The sequence below is a fragment of the Argentina silus genome, assembly GCF_951799395.1.
Source record: "Argentina silus genome assembly, chromosome: 11".
In the NCBI taxonomy this organism is placed as follows: Eukaryota; Metazoa; Chordata; class Actinopteri; order Argentiniformes; family Argentinidae; genus Argentina; species Argentina silus.
Window position 1 is genome coordinate 15378699 of NC_139665.1, and position 10000 is coordinate 15388698.

Here is a 10000-nt window from a genome sequence, read left to right on the forward strand (position 1 = left end):
CTACACCAGTATCTATTGTTCTATACTGACTCACTATTCTCTGTGGAATATACATGTAGTAGGCCTACTCACTACTGAGACAGCAAGTTGATGTGATTGTTTACCCTACCTTCACCAACCCTATCTTCACCACCACCACCACCACCACCACCTCTTCCTCCACTGCCACCACCTTCACCACCTCATTTACATTTTTTACTTTTAGGGCATTTAGCAGACACCTTTATCCAAAGCAACTTACAACAAATACATTTGTCTAAGTAAGTCATCAGTCATCATAAGAAAAAGTAATCTATGCTCGGACCAGGGGCTATTGGCAGTCACAATGCAAGAAGAACTATTAATTTATGAACAGTAGAGAAACTTGTACAGGGGGGTACGTAGGGATGAAGAGGTTTTTAGGAGGGACAGTTAAGATGTAGCCTGAAGAGATGGGTCTTCAATCAACGGCGGAAGATAGGTAGTGACTCTGCAGTCCTGACAGCAGTGGGAAGCTCGTTCCACCAGCGGGTTGCCAGGACAGTGAAAAGCCATGACCGAGTAGCGCGACTGTTGCATCCACCTAGAGGCGGCGGTGCCAGGTGGCAAGCCAAGGTGGAAGAGCAGAGTGATCAGGCAGGTGTTTGGTGGCTGACCATTGTTTGCAAGTAGAGAGAGGCTGTTCCCTTTGCCGCCGGTAGGCAAGCACCAGGGTATTGAATCTGATGCGAGCTGCTACCGGGAGCCAGTGAAGGGTGCGAAGGAGGGGGGTGACATGGGAGAATTTGGGGAGATTGAACACCAGACAGGCGGCAGCATTCTGGATGAGCTGCATAGGCCTAGCCCGGCCAAGCGTGCGAGAGATCACAAGTGTTTGGACCAAGAGTTGTGCTGCTTCTCTGGTGAGGAATGGACGTGTCCTTCTGATGTTGTAGAGGAAGAATCTACAGGAGTGTGCTGTCACTGTGATGTTCGCCGCACAGGATAAGTGGTTGTCAAGGATCACCCAAAGGTTCTTGGCTGTCTGGGAGGAGGTCCCAGTAGAGTTCTCTACTGTGATGGAGAAGTCTTGGAGAGGGCAGGCTTTCCCCAGTAGGAAGACCAGCTCAGTCTTGTTAAGGTTGAGCGTGAGGTGGTGGGCTGACATCCAAGCGGAAATGTCTGCTAGACACACAATGACACGTGTTGCCACCTATGAGTCAGAAGGAAAGAGAGAAAAGAGAGAAAAAGTTGAGTGTCATCTGCATAGCAGTGGTAGGAGAAATCATGTGAGGAAATTACCGAGCCAAGAGATTTGATATAGAGGGAAGTACAGTAAGGGCCCTAGGACAGAGCGGAGTTGGATTCTTGAGAAGAGGCTTGACTCTGGCTGTCTTAAAGGCAGCTGGGACAGATCCTGTGGATAGGAATTGATTTTGGTGGTAAGGAACGGAAGGAGGTCTTTGGAGATGGATTGGAGAAAGGGGGAGGGGATAGGATCGAGGGGGCAGGTGGTTGCCGCTTGGATGTGACCAGTTTTAGAACATCATCGGGGGAGAGGGGGGAAAAGCTGATAAACCAGAGACTGAGTGTAGCGCAGTAGGTTTGGGAGTAGAGGTAGCAGTGTTGGCGAGAGGTAGAGAGAAAGAGCTGCTAATGTCATCAACCTTCTTTTCAAAGCCGATGACAAAGTCATCCGCAGACAGGGAGGAGGTGGGTTGAGGAGTGAGGAAAATGTGCAGAACAGTTTCCTTCAGTCAGAGGCAAAGGATTGAATTTTTGAATGGTAGTAAGAAGCTTTAGCAGCTGATGCAGATGAGGTGTAGTTGAGGAGGAGAGAGATAAGGTTTTAGGTCATCAGGGAGGCCAGTTTTTCTCCATTTCCTCTCAGCTGTCTGGAGCCCCATTCTACAAGCTTGCAGGGTTTCAGACAGCCAAGGAGCGTGTGGAGAGGATCATGCTGGCCTTGAGGTCAGTGGATAGAGAGAGTCGAAGGATGAGGAGAGAGTGGACAGGAGGGTGGAAGAGGCTGCATCAGTGGATAGAAGGGAGAAGGATTCAACAGAGGGTAGGGAGGATAAGACAGAGGAAGAGAGAGCAGTAAGGGAGAGGGTATGCAGGTTGCGACGAGAGGATACAGTGTGGGTAGAGACTGACTGGGAGGGGGTGGATTTGAGGGGAAGGGAGAAGGATACAAAATGATGATCAGAATCTAGAAGAGGGGTAACAGTAAGGTTGGAGGTATGGGAGGATCTGGTGAAGACAAGGTTGAGCTGATTGCACACCTTATGAGTCGGAGGAGAGTGGGACAGGGTAAGGCTGAAGGAGGAGAGAAGTACTCCAGACGAGTGAAGCTTCTCTTACTGGATGTTGAAGTCACCTAAGGACATCCATCTCATCTGAGAAGTGGCCAAGTTGACCTGGTGGACGATAGATAACAACAATGTGAAGTTTGACAGGGGAGGTGACTGAAACAGCATAGAATTCAAAGGTGTATATGGGCAGGTGTGACAGGGGAAGGACATTATGTGACCACTTAGATGAGATGAGGAGTCTTGTGCCTCCCCCTCGACCAGAGAGTCTAGGGGAATGAGAAAAGGAGTAGGCATCAGAGAGGGCTGCTGGAGTAGCTGTGTTTTCCGGTGTAATCCATGTCTCTGTGAGGGCAAGGAAGTGCAGGGACATGAAACAGGCGTAAACTGAGATAGCCTCTGCTTTCCGGACTGCTGACTGGCAGTTCCAAAGTCCTCCCGCGACAGTGAGGTCATGGTCAGTTGAGCATGGTGGGTAGATTAGATTGGAATGGTTGCGAGGGGAGGTGTAGCGTCGATGTGTCCTCCTGAGGGATGAAATAACAGGAATGGGGATAAAGCACATTGTGATATTTGCCGGTATAGAGACAGAGGGTTTGTGGGCAATACAAGATGTAGGTAGCGCTCAATACACTCAGAGTAGTGAAAAAATAAACTAATAGACTAAAAATACTTAGTAGTTTGGCCTTCCTTGATGGACTCCACAGATTGACTCCTTTGTCTTTGTGTCAGGAGGCTGTCGCTCTATGACCGTCAAAATAGAAATGCAGATTCTGTAATTGCTGATGACTAGCAGGGTAGCAGCCCCTCCCACCTAACGATCAGTTAACGACCAGACAGGTTTCACAACTCAATTCCAAATGTATTAGTCCTGGTCCAAGGTGAGCAGGAGTTAAATACCTTGCAAAATAGTTTCAGGCCCTCTCACTGGAGATTGACAGCAATTGGCTTCAAACAGATAGCTTTCAACAGAAACTAGGTCCCAGAGCTTAAGGCAGGATAGCCACAGCAAAATACAACAAAACTACCAGCAACACACTGAATTTAAACAAGATTAAATTAACTTACGTAGACTGGATAACAGGCTTCACCACTCAATTCCAAATGTAGTAGTGAGACGACCTTCACCACCTTCACTTCCACCACTTCCACCACCACCACCACCTTCACCACCACCTCCACCACCTTCACCTTCACCACCTCCACCACCTTCACCATCACCACCATCACCACCTGCACCACCTCCACCATCACCACCTCCACCACCTTCACCACCTTCACCTTCACCACCTCCACCACCTTCACCACCTCCACCTCCACCACCTCCACAACCTCCACTGTCACCACCTCCACCTCCACCACCTTCACAACCTTCTCCACCACCTCCACCTCCTCCACCTCCTCCACCTTCACCACCTACACCACCTCCACCACCTCCACCACCTCTACCTCCACCACCTTCACCACCATCACCACCATCACCACCATCACTACTTTCACCACCTCCACCACCTCCACCTCTACCACCTCCACCTCCACCACCACCACCTCCACCACCTTCACCACCTCCACCTTCACCACCTTCCCTGCCCTGACCTGACCTGGTACCCAGTCATGCCCCTGCCCCTCCGTCCCATCTCTTAGCTGCCCAAGCGCCCCATGGTGTCTGCTAACCTGCCAGCCCATCTTCCCTATCTCTCGTTAGCATGCTGGACGACCGCTCCCCCCTCGGCACAGTGGCACGGCAGCACGGAAGGTCATGGGAGACTGAAGGTCGCCAAAGTGCAGCGGACTGAGACACAGGGAGTCGAGGAGAGGCGGTATTAGCATTCAGAGGCTCCCCGCACATCCCTAAATATTTCAGCACCCCCCAGCTGCTTGATGTTGGAGCAAATCACCAGAGAGGTTCGCCGCGTGCCTCCCCGCCTTACCCCCCGCGTGCACGCCCCCTTCTCCCCTCCGGAGCGCCATCTCATCCATGCCTCTTCACTTATTCATGTGTTTATTTATTATTTCATCGGCTCCGTCTGAGACGGAGAGGAGACGTCTAGTTGTGAGAACAGTCATTAATTCATTAAAGTGCTCTCTGTTCCACCCCTCTCTGTCTCTGTCTTCCTCTCTCCCTCTCCCTCTCCCTCCCCTCTCTCTCTCTCTCTCTCTCTCTCTCTCTTTCTCTCCTCCCTTTCCCTCTCCCACTCTCTCCCTCCTCTCCCTCTCCCTCTCTCTCTTTCTCCCCCTCTCCCACTCCCCCACTCCCTCCTCTCTCTCTCCACCCGCCTCTTTCTCTTTCTCTTACTCTCTTTTCTCTCCCTTGCTCTCCCTGTGTAACTCATCCTCCTCTGCTTCATTCCCTCACGTACACACACACACGTACACACACACACACATGCACACACAAATGCACGCATAAACGCATGCACGCACGCATGCACGCACCCACCCACCCACCCACCCACCCACCGATGCACACACAAACCCACACACACACACATGCACACACACACACACACACACACACACACACACACACACACACACACACACTGTGTTTGCCTGGCTGTCTCTCCTGCCTGTTGATGAGGTGAGGGAGAGGTGATCTGCTATGTTCAAAGACAGTGGTAAGGGGAGACAGTGATCTGAAGGCTGATATCTGGAAGCTCTAGTCTGCTTGGCCAGCCTCATGGCCGGCCTCTCTCAACCAATCGATAAGAGCTTTGGATCCTTGGAGAACCACAGAGGGGGGGAAACACACACTCATTTTTCTCTATCTTTCCTTTCTCTCATTCCCTTTCTCCTAGTTCCTTGAAGAACCTCTGAGGGGGGAAAACACACACTCCTTTTTCTCTCTCTTTCCTTTCTCTCATTCCCTCTCTCCTTGTTCTCTTTCCAAGTTCTCTCTCTTACAGTGCAGGAGTTCTTGTTTCCCCTGACACATTCTCAGCACTGACGTCTTCCCAGAAGAGCTTTTTTGGAGGGAGTGGTGAAAGTCTCTCTGAGACGGTTGCAGGCAAGGTCATGTGAGTTCACAAAACACTGAATGGCATTCAAACATTCCAACGCTAAAAGCAGACGCATGAAATGAGATTTTACTGTCAGAGACAGGAGAGAGGCGAGACGAATATCAAATTGTTGTTGGACATTTCTAAATACTAAAAGTGCAACTTGATCAAATAGTTACCCGGCCATGGATTTAAAGAGACAGAGAGCGGATTGCTGACGGTCTGTTCTCTCTGTGTAGTTTAAGACGAGGAGATCTAACCTGGCGCCGAAGGAAGAAACGCTGAAAAGGGACGGGAGAGCAAGAAAAGAATGTCAAGAAAAAACAAATGAACCCCTTATGTTTTAACTCTAGATTTACACAACAATGTCATGAGGGAGACCATTTTCAGCCTGTGTGTGTGTGTGTGTGTGTGTGTGTGTGTGTGCGTGTGTATGTATGTGTGTGTGTGTGTGTGTGTGTGTGTGTGTCTGTGCGTTCCTGCCTGTGTATGTGTGTGTCTATGTGTGTGTGCGCTGGTGTGTGTGTGTGTGTGTGTGTGTGTATGCGCACACTTGTGTGTGTGTGTGTGTGTGTATGTCTGTGTACGTGAGTATCTATGTGTGTGTGTGAGTGTGTGTGTGTGTGTGTGTGTGTGTGTGTGTGTGTGTGTGTGTGTGTGTGTGTGTCGTGTGTATGTGTGTGTGTGTGTGTGTGTGTGTGTATCTGTGTCTGTGTCTGTGTCTGTGTCTGTGTGTGTGTGTGTGTGTGTGTGTGTGCCTATGTGTGTATGTGTGTGTGTGGGACAGGGAGATAATGTGGCCTGCTCCGGGGGGAACACTCCTGTGTCCTGGTCCCTGCTCTGGGGGTTATGTATGGGAGCAGGGATCCTAGGTGCTGGCAGGGCCTGTCTGGGTTATTAATGACAGCGATAGACTGGACCTCACACACTCCATCACCCTGCGCCTTGCACGCAGCCAACTCATCCACCAACCTGACACCTGGCACCCTCACCACCAACCTGGGACAGGAGAGCGGGAGCCAAGGAGGGAGGGAAGGAGAGGGGGTGGAGGAGGAGGGAGGAAGGGGAGAGGAGTGAAAGAAGAGGTGGAGATAGATATGGAGAGGGAAGGAGGGGGAGAGAGTAATCGAGACTGAGAGACAGAGACCGTAGAGGGAAAAATAAGGGATATGGGGAAGAGAAAGAAGAATGAAAGAGGGAATGAAAAGAGAACGATAGAGAGGGAAGGATAATAATTTTTTCATTTCAGCCTCAATGCTCGAGATCAGAGAATCACACCAGATCGGTCTGGGAGGCTCAGTCAGCTTAAAGCTCCGAAAATGATGTGAGGATGATGTGAGAGAGAGAAAGAGAGAGAGAGAGAGAGAGAGAGAGAGAGAGAGAGAGAGAGAGAAGAGCAGAAAGAGAGAGAGGAGGGATATGGCGGCTGAGCAGACCAAACACAACAGCAACAGCAACACAAAAGGACAAAAAGATTCTTGCCATAATAGAGAAGCCTCTAAATCATTGTGGAAGAAACTCAGCCAATTTGAAGTAGAAAGATCTGTGTTGCTCTGTGTTGCTCATGTGTATGGTCTGGGTATTGTCGTGGTGGATTCCCATGGACAGCCATCTTTGGGTATTTGCGCTGCAGTCAAAGGTGAAGGACGGATGGACGGACAGACAGACAGATGGCCAGACGGGCGGATAGCGATTCTTTAAGAAGCCCTCAGCGTTGGATGTGTGTGTCCTTCACCCGACTCCCACAGGACTCCCATCAGTACACCATCTCCTTCCCTCCTTCTCTCCCTCCCTCCCTCCCTCCCTCCCCTTCTCCTTCTCCCTCTCTCTCCACCCCCTCTCTCATTAAAACTGTGCGCCTCGGCTTCTAATTAAATCCCACTTGAAAGTCTTAAAAGTCAGACTCAGATTGATTCAATTTGCATTTCTGAACAGGGAACATTGCCTAAAAGGATTAATAAATTGGTTGAAAATGCCTCTTTCTGCAATGAGCTGTAATGTTTCTTGTAAGACAACACCAGTCCAATACTGACTCTGCCTCTCTCTCATATTCTTTCTTTCTTTTCTTACACTCATCCACGTACACACATTCACACACATACACACACGTACATGCACACACACACGGGCATGTGCACGTGCACACACACACACACACACACACACACACACACACACACACACACACGCACACACACACACACACACACACACACACACACACACTATACATCTGTTCTGTGGCTCCTCCCTTCAGTCATCAATGGAATTCAGTGTGTTCAAAAACGTTGTGTCCTTAAAAGCAGAAAGCACCCACCCACACAGACATACACACACACACACACACACACACACACACACACACACACACACACACAATTATTGGCAGACATTCAAATTTCAGAACGTGATCGAGGTACAGGGGGAGGGAGTGAGAGAGAAGGAGGGAGAGAGAGAGAGAGAGAGAGAGAGACAGAGAGAGAAAGAGACAGAGACAGAGAGAGAGAGAGAGAGAGAGAAAGAGTGAGAGAGAGAGAGGGAGTGAGAGAGAGCAAGAGAGAGAGACGATGCTCAAATGAGGTGCGTTGGGGATTAAAAAAGCAGAGGAAGATTGGCATGAAGAACCTCAGCAAAGTTGAGATGCTGTTGATGACTCACTTGGGTGATAATATGAGAGAGGTGGGCAGAGCTGCTGGAGAGGAATGGTCACGGGTCAGTGGCTCTCCCTGGGGCCGAGAGGCTGAGCTAACTCACACGCCTGCCGGAACAGTCTAGCCTCCTATAGAGATACACAGTGGAGGCTGGTGGAGGTAGAAATCGGAGGACGGGCTCGTTGTAATGCACGGAACAGAATGAGGAATGGTATCAAACACACGTCCTCATTCCGTTCCGTGCACTACAACGAGCCCGTCCTCCAATTTCTACCTCCACCAGCCTCCTGCTATAAACACTCACTGGTTAGTCCTATAACATGAGAATGTAGGGGAATATGTATGACAGCATGTTGGTTTTACATTTTTTGATTAGCTGATGGGGGACTGCATAGGGGGCAGGGGGAAGAATACGTACGTCTTATGAAATCAGAAATGTGTTTGTGTCTTTGTCTGTTCTCTCTCAGTGAGACATGGATGGCTCAAGTAATACAGTCATATTAGTAAGCTTTGATCATTGCTGAGGACTGTCCCACAGCAAAAAGAACAGTAAAACCACCTTTATTTCCCCTGATAATTCTAATACCTTTTTCTCTGGGGTAGACATTCATCTCAGTGAGGCTGCTGTAGTCAGTTCAGTGGCTTGTCAGAGTGGCAAAAGCACTTCTCAAAGCGAAGCGTGTCTGCTTAGAACACGACTGACCTCTAGTGGCTGTCAAATGTATTTCATCTGTCAAACATTTCTATGTCCTTTTGTACTGTAGGCTACATGAAAATAATTTGTACGCATATCTTTATATACCATAATAGTAGTCAAGTACTATAGGCTAGAGATAAAAGAGAAATAAACACCAAGCCACATTTTTTTGGATTCTGGATCATTTGGGAATGAGTGTCATAATCTAGAATGATGGAATGATGGAATGATGTCACAATTAAAAGCTCTTGACCGATGACTAACAAACCGATGTGAGAACAGAGAGAGGGTTTGACCATCGCCCTAAGGGCCTTCTACATAGGGCAGCCACAGCAGAAAAAAGGTAGAAATCTAAACTGGGTCTGTATGATACTGTAGGCCTATCTATCAACACGGACACACATCTGCTTTGTCATCATCAAGTCTCTGTCAATGGTGCTCCCTGGCCGTGGCTGACGGAGTTGATGGATCCCTATTTTGATCATTGTTGACTTGATGATTTACAAGGGTCTTCACATTCATTTATCTACTTAGCAGACTGACTGTTTCCACTTGTTATTCTGAGGCTGCCTCTACTGTCTCTGACCGACTTAGACACACTGAAGCTCACAGCACAGCCGAACCTTACAGGACAGCGTCTCTTCATTCACACTTCAACGTCTTCCCTTCCAGGCTTGAGTCCCCCACCCCCCCGCACCCGCCCCCTGGCCCCCCGGCCCCCCACCCGCCTGCCCTTCTCCGCACCCTCCTGTCCTCCTCGCTCCTCGCCACCACCAGATGATGCGCCGTCGTCCAAAGGGTCAGGGGTCACGGAAGAGGAACGCGAACTGCGATGACATCACAGGCGGAGTTCAGGACCGGGTAGTGAGGAGTCCTGAGCCCGTGCAGCAGCCCAGAGGCGCCGGTCGGACCACCAGTGTTCCCAGTCACTCTGCCCAGTTAGGAAGACTGGGAACCACTGGGGATGAGGACGACATAGATGAGAGAGAGGGGAGCTCTGGTGCTGTGGATGAGTCCTCGTTCTGCCCTCTAAGTGGCATCATGGACACGCCTCCTGTCCCAGCCACAGACCAGGAAGCAGAAGAAGCTAGCTCGTCGACTCACTCCCAAACACCAACCGGACGCCTTGTGAGTCCAGACGAAGACCCAGATGTAGTGATAGAGGATGTTGAGTATGAGTGTGAATATGACCCAGACGGGGAAGAACACCCAGGGACGACAGAGGGGTACAGAGGGGCCGTGGGGGGCTCTGAGCAGGGGAAGAGTAGGGAGCGTGAGTCGGAAAGGCCTTCAGTCATCCAGAAACGGCAGGACCAGGCCCGGACCCCTAAAGGAAGGCCTGCCCAAAACAAGATAGGAACACAGGGCAAACAAGCACAGGTA